The sequence below is a fragment of the Stomoxys calcitrans genome, chromosome 2 (genome assembly GCF_963082655.1).
Source record: "Stomoxys calcitrans chromosome 2, idStoCalc2.1, whole genome shotgun sequence".
NCBI lineage: Eukaryota > Metazoa > Arthropoda > Insecta > Diptera > Muscidae > Stomoxys > Stomoxys calcitrans.
Window position 1 is genome coordinate 149,365,939 of NC_081553.1, and position 12,456 is coordinate 149,378,394.

Below are 12,456 nucleotides of genomic sequence, written 5' to 3' on the forward strand. Positions count from 1 at the left end.
ATCTCCAAGGCATATTATACAAACTTATTGAACTTGAGTTGGATTCCGGATATCCGGTAAAAACAATACGCAGCTTCCTTTCTTCTGATATAGGATCTGTTAATAGTGGAGTACGGCAAGGAAGTGTGTTAGCGCCACATCTTTTTAATTTTTTCCTGCATGATTTTCCTCATACGACACATAACTCACAGGCAATTCTATATGCAGACGACTGCCTATTATACGCCCATTATACTTCGCCGGAAATCGCCCGCGATAAAGTGCTGCAACACCTTAGAATCATTAAGAATTATTATGAAATATGGGGCATAAAAATAAATGTGGACAAATCCAGAGCCATATGTATAAGGAATGCATTTGGCAAATGTCCTCAGTATGTAGTTCCACAAAGTAAGGAATTGGAAATTACCCTTGATGGCGTTAATATCCCAGTGGAATCCTAAAACAAGTACCTGGGCATTACATTGGACAAGTTGCTGAAGTTTAATACACATGTCCGGTCAACGCTGTTAAAAGCAAAAAGAATTGTTGGTTCATTTACATATATCTTAAATAGCAGACACTTACCCCAACACACAAAGTTGTTCCAATACAAAGTGGCCATCAGACCTGTGCTAATATACGGATTTCCAATATGGTTTACTGTTTCCCCATCGGTAGCCAAAGAGATATGGAAATCTTCGAACGGAAAATCCTGCGAAAATGTATAAACAAGAATTACCAAAGCTGCACAAAAAATATTCCAATAACTACATCTCTAATACTTCTGGCATTGAACCTTTATGCTCTTACGCGTTTAAGCTTCAGAAACTACTCGTCGAAAAGATGGCCACAAGCGAAAACCTATTGATCAAGGAAATTTATGAATTCCATGAACATTCATCATGGGCTGAATCAGCTTACCTCTCTCCTGTTGCCATAATTAATATAATATATATAATATATATATATATATATATATATATATATATATATATATATATATATATATATATATATATATATATATATATATATATATATATATATATATATATATATATAATGAAAATACTGTCTCATAAGAAGAAATTATGTCATAAGAAGAAATTATGACAACCAAAAAGTCTACCTTCACTTTGTTTACTTCGAAAGTACCGTTACTTTTTATGATGCTTGTTCTTATTTTTGATCAGTTTCAGTTCATTATCATAATAAGTGATAGTTACATGTGTTTTTTTTTTTTTAAATTAGTAAAGTTGGAAACATGAAAGCTAAAGGAAAGGAAATATGCATATCTGAAAGAAAAATAATTATTAAATTGTGGAAAGAACGACAAAGCTTTAGAAATATTGGTGGAACAGTTGGAAGAACGTATTTTTCTGTCCAGCGCGTAATTAATAATTACAAAGAAACCAACATTATAACTTCAAAGCCTCGGCCTGGGCGTCCAAAAAAATTATCCGTTAGAGAAGAACGCAAAGTGATTAATATGGCAAGCAACAACCCTCGTATAACATTAACCAAAATTATTGAAAATATCAAAACAATGTTTGAAAAAAGCATTTGTGCCGAAACTGCCAGAAAAATATTACATAGAGCTGGATTTCATGGAAGAGTTGCCTTCAATATTCCATTACCACTTCGCTACTGATAAATATAAAGTTTGCGTGCATTTGTTTTTTTTGTTAAAAAGGAAAAGAGATAAAAAGTAGTTTAAAAGAAAATAGAGGAAATGGAGGTGTAGATGGGTAATGTAGGTAACAACAGAAACGGAAACAGGAGGTTTATACAGGATAGTGTTTAGAAACATAGACAGACAGGAAACGGAGGTCCAAATGATGTTCTGCAACAAGTTGTTAAGTTGCACACGAGCTCACCCAATCATGGTTGCAACATTCCAAATAAAACCTACTTTTGTTGAAACCCCAAAAATGAATCTCTATAGCAAAGAATCAAAATTTGAAAATTCATATTCTAATAACAATAAATGAAAAAAAAAATATTTAACATTATTTGGGAATCTAGGTTTCAATTCCAAGTAACATTATTTCATATTCAATTTAGAATTTCAAAAAAAAACTTAAATTTCAAAACTCATGTTTTTTCCTTTTTTAACGATAATCTACTAAAAATAATAAGTTATAACTACGAAAATTAAAGTGTATATATCTAGACGGCCATAATAATTGAAAATAAACAAAGTCTTGAATATCGAGCGTTATTTACTTTAAGTAAAAAAATCAAAATTTAAATTAAGAAAAGTTTATCAAAATTTACATAAACAGAGTGATAAAAACAAAATGAAAACATTGGGAAACAGACCCAAAACATTTCTTAAGCCATAAGAATTTGAATTCTTAGTAGATTTGAAAAAAATATTGATTTTTGGTTTATGCACTGCTTTTAGATTACACAGCAACCAAAAGAAAACAAAAAGGGACCATGTTGCGCACCACAAAAAACACAAACGTGAGCAAATCTTTATATTATTGTATTATAAAATTCATACTGACTATTAATCTTGAAATCGATTCATTTCGCAATTTATTTTAAAATTCAAATGTCAACACTCCCTTTTTACCAAATTTTCAAAGTTATTTTCAAAGTTTAATTAATATGAAACATAATACGAACTTATGGTCACTCTTTTATACTCTTTTTCTTTTATCTTCAGAAACATATGTTAAAAAAAATCAAAAGTTCCTTGACTTACTTACTCTCCCTCCTTGAAAGTACTTTCGCAGAGTTAGGCGATGTTATCTCAGGTGGTTGATGTTGTCGCTGTTTAAAAAAAAAAGAGATCTGTTGCGTGGCTTAAGCACATATGATGGGCTCAGCTATGTTGACAAGCTGCTAACAGTGGTAGATGATGAGAAATGTTGCTTGACTTTATAATGTTGCTAATATAATAAAATTCGAAATTATTTATGTAAAAATGTACGTATAGTGGGTGATGTTGATTCCCAACTGAAACGGGAGTCAAAAAAATAAATGTGTTTCACTCTGTATCATACATACAGACAATAGAAATAAAAAAAATTCAAAAGCTAACAAAACTTTTGAAAAAAGCAATAACACTCGAAAAAAAGAAATGTATATAAAATGTGTTAAACTATTTTGTATTTGGGAAAAACGAAATTAAGCCGATTTACCATTGCAGCTAGGATTTTTTCCATAATTTTTAAATTTCGAGTTGTAGAACAAAACTAGTTTTTGACTTTTACACAGTCTCACTTTTATACATTCCAGGTTATGGCTGGCTGGCTAATTTAAATCACTCTCTCTTACACATTTTTTTGCAATTTTTCGATATTTGTATTATTGGGCATAAGGGCAAATTAATAAAGAAAATTTCACGGCGATTATATGTCACATTTGAACGCGTGGACCGTATATATTTAGATTTAAACACAGTAGGACGTAGTTTTAAAACTTCACCATTGTTTTAGACTTTCTCCGTCTAGACATCTTTCCTAGAGAAGTGTTTTCGGGTTGCGGCGGCTAAACTAACAACGACTCAGAGCAAAAAAAAAACGATGCGATTAGCACGGGGATCGATAAGAACTAAATTCGTGTTCTGGATCACCACAGTCTAAGCAATTTGGGGATTGAAACTCAGAAATCTCTCAATTTTTCTGTCTCGTCTGGTGTGTGGAGCTCGAAGAGATCGATAGCAATTAAGCCTAGTGATCTATCAAGGCAATACAACAATAAATGGGAAAATGCAACGTAGGCAAAATATACGAGGAAAAGAAAAAAAGTAAAATATTTACCAATTAAAATACCGAGGAATAAAAAAATAAAAAATAACTTACAGGGCAAAAAAACAATTAAGAAGGGTAATAAAGAAAAGAAGCAGGAACATTTAATTGGTGGAAAAGAAGAAAAACACTTTGAATTTAAACTTAGGTTAAATTTTTACTTTAACCACACTTTACTATAAGTTTAAAAGCACTGGTCGATGTTAACTCTTCGGATTTCTGCCAACTAAATGAACGAGAATCTTCTTTGCCGTCTATAAAAAGGCTCGGCCACGCTGATAGCTAACTTTTTTATTCCAAAAACGGGTAAGAAAAATTAAGGTAGAACGTCAACTAGCTGATAAATAAATGTTGTAACTATCCTGAATGTGGCAAACAGGGTTCGCTAGTGTAACGTCAGTTACCAATTCGGGTTTAAAGTCGAAAAAAGAAAATAAATAAGAGGAATAAAATCAAAAAACAAAGAAAGATATATGAAAGCTAGGAGTCGTTTGGCAAACACGTTCTTTTAAAGCGAGCGCCATTACATAACTTAACAGACTATTTGTTATCTCGTTTTAAATGTTGTTTAGTTATAAGTTATTTACCGCAATGCTCTGTAAGTAATAGTAAAGACCGAGAGCAAGTCTTTAATTTCAATTATTCATTTTGTTTTGATTCTTATTCATAGATTTAAGTATATACAATCACGTTAGCATGTAGCAAATAGACTTATTAATTGTGTATTGGAACGAAACAATAATAGTTCTAAGTTTGTTTAAAGTAATCGATAATCGAAACAATACACCCCAATGTAATGTTTTATGCCATATTTGTAATCTACTGCCTAATACTTTTCATTTGAATCCCATATTGACATGAACTTCGAATATATCTGTTTAGAGGAGTTTTGGGGTTGGGGGGGTACTTCAGTTATCAATAAATTATAAAGCCTATTCCAACTTCCTGACCATATTCGTAATCTACTCCCGAATAGCTTTCATTTGAGTCCCATATTGTCATGATCGCCAAATAAACCTATTTTAAGAGGTTTTGGGGTTTCCTAAATTTCAATTACGATCGTAATTGAAAAAAATCAGGATACAATTAAAAAAATGATTGATTTAATTAATTTTTTAATTGAAAACATTTTTATTTTCAATTACTTTTTAATTGGAAAAATTTTTTTGATTTTTTGTTTGTGATGGTATCATTACGGGATCCCCATAGGATTTTCGCCGTACTACCGACCGTTTCGCTGTTCCACAGGGTTACAGGCGCGTTTGTCGCCTACACCCTCAAATCGGACTGCGTTGACCTGAAAAGCTTCGGGTAAACCAAGTTTATCGACATCAGTTCTCTGGCCTTCACTCTCCTTCAAATCGTCTGCTTTTTCATTTCCAGTTACTCCGCTATGGCCCGGCACCCAAACGATGCAGATTTTGCCATCCTTGAAGAAGGCTTTAATCTCCTTCTTGCATTCCAAGACTGTTCGTGATCTTACCGTCCTAGTAATTATTCCCTTTATGGCCTGTTTACAGTTCGCGTGAGACCACCTTATTAAATCCTCCTTGATAAAATCGCTTATTTTTGATAAATGCAATATTTATCATCTAACAAGTGTGGCAAATTGGTCTAACAAATGTATCGTTTCTTGGAGGCCACCGTAACGCAGAGGTTAACATGTCCGCTTATGACGCCTGGGTTCGAATCCTGGCGAGACCAACAGAAAAATTTTCCAACGGTGGTTTTTCCCTCCTGATGCTGGCAACATTTATGTAACGCACTGCGGCACACCTTATCATTGGACTTAAACTTGAATCGGACTGCACTCATTGATATGTGAGAAGTTTTCCCCTGTTCCTTAGTGGAATGTTCATGGGTAAAATTTGCAATGTATCGTTTCTATCACCATTTGTTTGCGAGCGAAAATTTGACTAGAGCTGCGTACTGGGCGTAAAGTAGAAATTTGTTAGTATAGAAATTTGTATAGCTATCATCTATAAGTCGGTACTCTATTCGTTTTTTCGTGTTGAAACTCAAATAAAAAAAAAAACAAACGGAAAATTTTTCCGAGATGTGTTTGTCTCTTCAAAACTTGTTTTTTCATCTAGGGAAAATTTACATTTCGGGACGCCCATTGAGAGCACAACCACAGTCACTGTGCAACAAGTCATTTTCTTACGCAATATAAACGAAATCGCCAAACTTATAGCTATAACCGAGTGTTTATTAGTGTTAGTGGTGTTATTCACATGTATTTTCTCAGGATAGAACAAAATAAAGTGTTTGTGAATGCATAAATAAAAAAGTATTTTTTAAATATATATAAATATACTCGAAAGAAAAATGTTTCTTTCACAAAAAGCAACTCAATCAATCAGTGCGAAATAATAAGAATTATGAAAGAATGTGTTGTGCTTTTGGTCTTGCAATTACAACAACAATACTTGGATAAAAGTCGAAGATGCTGACAAAGGCTTTTGGATAGTTTTGATTATTTAACTTATAACAGTGAAAATTCTACAAAATCTAATTGTTTTTAGAAATAAATGCTGCATTTGTCTCTTATTAAATTGTTTTGTGTTTCATTGTTTATTATTTACGAAGGGTTGGTTTTGGTTGATATTACAATATTACATTTGTGTGTACACATGCAATTAAACAGCTGATAAACTGTTTGATGGCATATTATTTTTATATGTAATGGCAACATTTTGGCCAATGGCAACTTTTTGTGAAACCACCGAAAGAACGATTTTCGGAAATTTTTCCACAAAAAAGAACGTAGTACCAGCCTTAATGGGAATATTTTGGCCAATGGCAACATTTTTTCAAACCACCGAAGGAACGATTTTTTGAAATTTTCTACGAAAAACAATACCGAGATATGTGTGGCACACCAATTTAATTAATTTAATTTTGAACGAAGTCCATTTATGGCTTCCGGACTGAATTTTGTGTTCTGCCCTCCAGTTTCAAAACAAAAATCTGGAAGGTTTGTTCGACGAAAAACTTTTCTGGGATAAGTGTTGTGTACCAAATTAACGCCTTTAATTTGATGTACACACTTTTTTGAAAATCTGGAAGGATTGTTTTACACAAAATAGTTCTGGGATATGTGTGGTATACCAAATAAAAGGTATTGATCTCCCCTTTAATGAATGCCCTCCAGTTTCAAAATAGAAATCTGGAATGATTGTTCTACGAAAAACTGATCTAGGTTAAGTGTGGTATACCAAATTAAAGCTATGGATCTCCATCACTAGTTGGTGTACGCACCTTTTTGGACGTGTCCTGCTCTCCAGTTTCGAAACAGAAATCTGGAAGGTTTGTTATACGAAAAATAGTTCTTTGATAAGTATGGCATACCAAATTAATGGTGTTGATCTCCCCTTAGAGTTGGTGTACCCATTTGTTTACTAAATCCATGTATGGCTTCCAGACCGAATTTTTTGTCCTTCCCTCCAGTTTCGAAGCAGATGTCTGAAAGGATTGTTTTACGAAAATCAGTTTTGGGGTATGTGTGGTATACCAAAATAATGATATTGATCTCCTTTAAATTTGAACAAAATCCATTTATGATTTCCACACTGAATTTCGAAACAGATATCTGGAAGGTTTGTTCTACGAAAAACAGTTCTGGGATATGTATGGTATACCAAATCAATGGTTTTGATCTCCCCTATAAGTTGGTATTTACAATTTTTTTAACGAAGTCCATTTAAAATATTTATAAAGACGATATGCGTGGTAAGATGCAAAGTTCTCCTACGGAACCTTCAGAACCTTTAGTAGCAGGTTGATAAGGGACAGAACATTTGTGATATTTACTTCAATTTGCATCAAATAATCTTTGAATTCTGCAGATGCAAAACCCGTTCCATTGTCCGACACCATCGTAATCGGAACTCCGTAGCTTGCAAATAGCTTATCCAAGGCATTAATCGTAGCTGCTGACATAGTTGACGACGTTATCTTAACTTTAATCCACTTACCATAAGTGTCTGTAACGACCAATAAATTCGTTCCAATGTGGATTCGTTCCCATGGCCCTTTAAATACTGCCAATGATGTCCTCCAAATTTCGCATGTTCATTTGCAAATCGTCCACATTCCTCACATGCCTGGGCTACATCTTCTATATCCTTATCAAACCCTGACCAGTGAACGAAAGACCTGGCAACGCCTTTCATTTTAACAACGCCTAAATGAGCAGTAATTTGTGTTGGAGTTTCGGTAGAATTACAACACGGAGCTCAAATACTAAACAATCACCGGAAAGTTTATAATTAACTGGTGATTTATATCCATGAGATTTGAGGCATTTCCCAGCCTGCAATAACCTCACTATCTTGCCTAATTCGTCATCTTTACGAGTTTCCGAAGCGGTTCGCTCTACTGTTGTGGGTAATTGCTGCATTTGTCTTATTACAAAACCATCAAATTCGTCGTATTCTTCTCGGATCTTGCCAGTCCTATTGTTATCAATTGCTCTTAAACAGAAATCAGCATTGTTAACATCAAAATCAAAATTCCACAATTAATACGCATAATTCGCCATTCGGCTAATACACAACGTTGAAAGGCTCCTATCAGGATGCTTTCTTATTAATTTGCGGATATTTCCGTTCAGTGGCCGACAATGTCCGGCTAGCATAAGCTATCGGCCTCACTTTACCATCCTCTATTACATGCGACAACACTGCACCGAGACCTGTCTTGCTTGCATCCGTTGCAAGAACTAAAGGCAACCGAGGACCATACGAAATCAACAAGACATCCTTTAAATCCTTATACGCCGTATCAGCTTCAACCTTCCATGGAAATGATTTCTTTCCAAGAAAAAGTTGCAACTCATCGTGCGTTTTAGGTTTCGGTGCATCCTTAATAGCTTGAATATGCAAATCCGACTTATGTATACCTTCTCCGTTTTCAGCGCAATCATAAGTTTACCAAAAGTTTCTGCATAAATAAGGATGTCATCAAAGAAATTGCACACATTAGGAACGCCTATTTGCAGCCCCGTATGCTGCCCGCATATGCAGCCTTGCATATACTGGTTTGGTTCCGGTAAAAAATTCGCTTAAAGAGGGGGTGTCCCAACACATGTCATAAAACATCGTTCTCATTCTCGTTTAAGAAGAAAGCCAAAGCCAAGAAGTTGAATTTATATGTTGTCAAAGGAAATTTTGATTCGCTACTGGGATCGACCATTTTGTGGATGAAATTAATTTCAAAGAAGTATTCGGCTGTACAGAAGCTGTTAATTCTATTAAAACGTTTTAACCAATCTGGAACCAACCAATCGTTGGAACCAATCTGTACGTTAACAACTACACGACCAAGAAAGGATACCTTATGTCCGCTATAACTTGTGAACTGTCTCTCTGTGTTAAAGTAGTATCGCTCACGATTCCACATGGAGTCTCTCTGTGTTAAGAAGCTTAGAATTCTTCCTTATTTTCGACAACGTAGTATCGCTCACGATTCCACATGGAGATCCGGTATCCAGTTCCATCGGAATAATAACGTTCTCAATTTGTATATTTAAGAAGCTTAGAATTCTTCCTTATTTTCGACAACGAAGTACCGCTCACGATTCCACATGGAGATCCGGTATCCAGTTCCATCGGAATAATAACGTTCTCAATTTGTATATTTAAAACGTGTTTCTTTGCAATCTTCTCACCCTTTTTAAAAATATGGTTTAAACTTTGAACAGCATCCGAATTGTCAGATTCATCATTATCATTAAGTTGGTTCGTCTTATACTTGCATAGTTTTGATATGTGGTCTTTGTTTTTACACGCAAAGCACACACCATTCCGAAATTTGCAATAGTCTCCTGCGTGTTGTCCTCCACAACCCTTGAACTTATTGTTAGAAAATGTATTACGCCACGCTTTAACTTGACATTGGCGAATCCTATTTTAAGCATTGGTTCTTGCCCTGCAATATACGATTTGTTGGTTTTCATTTCATTGGCCGATTTGTGTGAGACCTCTATCCTTAAAGCGATAGCATAAGCTGCATTAAATGTGGTAGGCTTTTTGGAAATCACATATATTTCGTGCTTCAAGGCCACAAAGTCACTGTTCTGTCAACATTCTGCCTAAAAATTCACCATACTCACACTGCGCTGCCGCTTGACGAAGACGTAATGTATAGGCTGACATGGTTTCCTCCTTCGATTGTACGATGCTGCGAAACTTAATACTTTCTCTTTTTACCATCAAAATGTTCACACAGCTTTCGTTTAATCGCATCATATTCAATGTCACTAGGCGACCTAGGACTGACCGGTATTTTAAGAGCATTATTAAGTTCCGGACCCATATGCACTAATATAAATTGCTTGTATTCGCTCGTTGGTACACGTTGAATGCCCATTCACATCGTTCGAAATGATCTTTCACCAATGTACCATCTGAATTCTTATAAGACGAAATGCTTACAGCTGGATTTCCTGTTCTCTCTCCATCGCCATTGCCTGCTTGTGTCGATGCGGTACTAACAGATTGCTGCAATGCTTCAGCAATCTATTTGGCGAATTGCTTACAATCTTCGCTGTCCAACGGCATTAATCCTCTTCTGACACCAAATGTTAAATCCGTGAAATAAAAGTCCGATTTTATCTATTCAGAAAATGTGTATTGAATGAAAAGTTATGTGTCTACATTTGACAAAGAAAACTAAGTAACAATAATAGAAACCTAGTATATAATATATTATTATATATTTTAAAGCAAAATATAAAAAACAGACATTTCAAATATTTTTAAAGTAATATATAAAAATTTTTAAGAAATATAAATAACGCTCAAGTGTTTGAAGGGTGACATAACACAAAAAAAAAATTATTTTGCAGAAAACGCATTTTAAGTTTTCAAAATTGTAAGGTTTTTAATCATTAACTCAACAAATTTATGTATGTAATTCTTCAAGAACATTAACGATGGCATTGTCTTGTTAACTTAACCAAACATATTTTTATCATTTTTTATTTCTTGTATTATAATAGTCAATAGTCAACATATAATATACTTCAACTTCTTCTCAGGGCGGAAATAGTCGGTGTGCCCATACTTCTTGCGACAATTATTATCAAGGGGATGGAGACGAGCGTAGCACTTACGGCCACCACCTGTATCATCGTATGTATGCGTATAATAACGATTTGACGACGATGATGATGTCGACTTAAATGCTTAGGCAGTTGATGTTAATGTTGTTGTTGTTGCAGTGTGTTGTACACCAGGGTGGTAGCTCTTGCTGATGAAGGATTATGTCGGGCCCATCCGGTCCGCACAACCGACTGCCATGGAATTGAGTTGATTACGTTGTTGATGTTACTGAGGTACATTTGGCAGCACTATGGGTGTCCTTGGGTTTGCTCTGCAAGTAAAAAAAAACAAAAAAATCAATTGTAATTTTAGAATAGAAGCAAATAATAAATATACCATAAAATGCTCATTTTGTGTTTTTTTGGATAAGCTATGGATAAAGCGTTTGGGTTTGAAGTCGTTGTGGTGTCTTTTGTTTTACTTGTAATGGAATTTTGGACTATTTTTGCGTTATCCTAGCGGCTGTGTTAACATTGTATGGACATCAACTGTCTTTGCAGAAACGGAAGTATGCCAATAAAAAATGGTATGCAACATGTGTGGCTGAGCTGAAGCATGTGTGGCTGAGACCAAATTTGGATGATTTTGTAGCGCTGGCGTTGTAATTCTAAGGCCAAATATTACTTCAGCTGGGGATACCGGAAAAAAATTTTGGATGATTGTCGGGATGAGCAATTTGTTAAAACCACGCAACAAGCGCACAATTTTGCAAACTTGACACTCGGTGGCCCAAGCAACTGAGAGTTGGTATTGCGGGGCCATCGGCTATGGCAACAGAGTCTTTAAGGTCGAACCGCCTATTGCTCTTAGATTGTTTCCACTCGCATCGTCTACGGGGCGAACGATCATCAAATGTACCTCCAAATCCGCAACCACCGTAAAAATACCAAACGTTTTAAATTAAACCAAACATATTTTTCTCATATTTAATTGCTTTTTTATAATATTCTATGCACTTTAACATATTCCTAGGGCGCAAGTTGTTGGTGTGTCCGTACTTCTTCGATAAATAATGTATTTAACTTTATAGTACAAACAGATGATGAATCAATTAAAGGTGGTCTCATTTGTACAACAATCACAAATCATATGGTGCAATTCGCAATCTTGCAATCAAGCTGATTGACGTTTTGTCAAAGAACACAAAGAAAATTGTATGCTTGTGTGTAAACGTGTGCGTTCATGAACTGAGCATATGCGAGAAAGAGGATGACAACAAAGAGAATGCAAACAAAAATCTGACATCCTAATACTGTCAAACCTGGCCGGCTGTTAGCAGCTTTTTGCGTGAGACCACATTTTTCAATCTGCCTTGGTACAAACAAATAAACAAGGTTAATAATTTACCATATATGTATGTGTGTATAAATATTGTATATGTTTATGGTCACCAATGCTAATTACGTTGAGTTACAATAAGTTCGTCAGCGGTAGCGTTTGCGTGTGTTTCATAGCGACTGTGATTGTGCTTTCCTTGGGCGTCACTAAATGTCAAATTACCAATAGTTAAAAAAACATTTTATGGTGAAATGATAACATATCAAACATATTTTCTTCTCTTTTTCTGGATTTTCACCGCTAAAAGCGAACGTAGTACCACCCTCAAC

General features: G+C 34.9%; 2 long non-coding RNA genes across 2 annotated transcripts; one reads left to right on the plus strand and one right to left on the minus strand.

Moving 5' to 3' along the window:
- Window positions 1–10,601: 10,601 nt before the first annotated feature.
- Window positions 10,602–12,084, minus strand: LOC106090512 (uncharacterized). Its single transcript, XR_001221845.2, has 2 exons — window positions 11,186–12,084; window positions 10,602–11,120 (listed from the first exon to the last, which is right to left on the minus strand). It is a non-coding gene; the product is annotated as an uncharacterized LOC106090512 (long non-coding RNA).
- Window positions 10,790–11,198, plus strand: LOC106090513 (uncharacterized). Its single transcript, XR_009397393.1, has 2 exons — window positions 10,790–10,879; window positions 10,969–11,198. It is a non-coding gene; the product is annotated as an uncharacterized LOC106090513 (long non-coding RNA).
- Window positions 12,085–12,456: the final 372 nt, after the last annotated feature.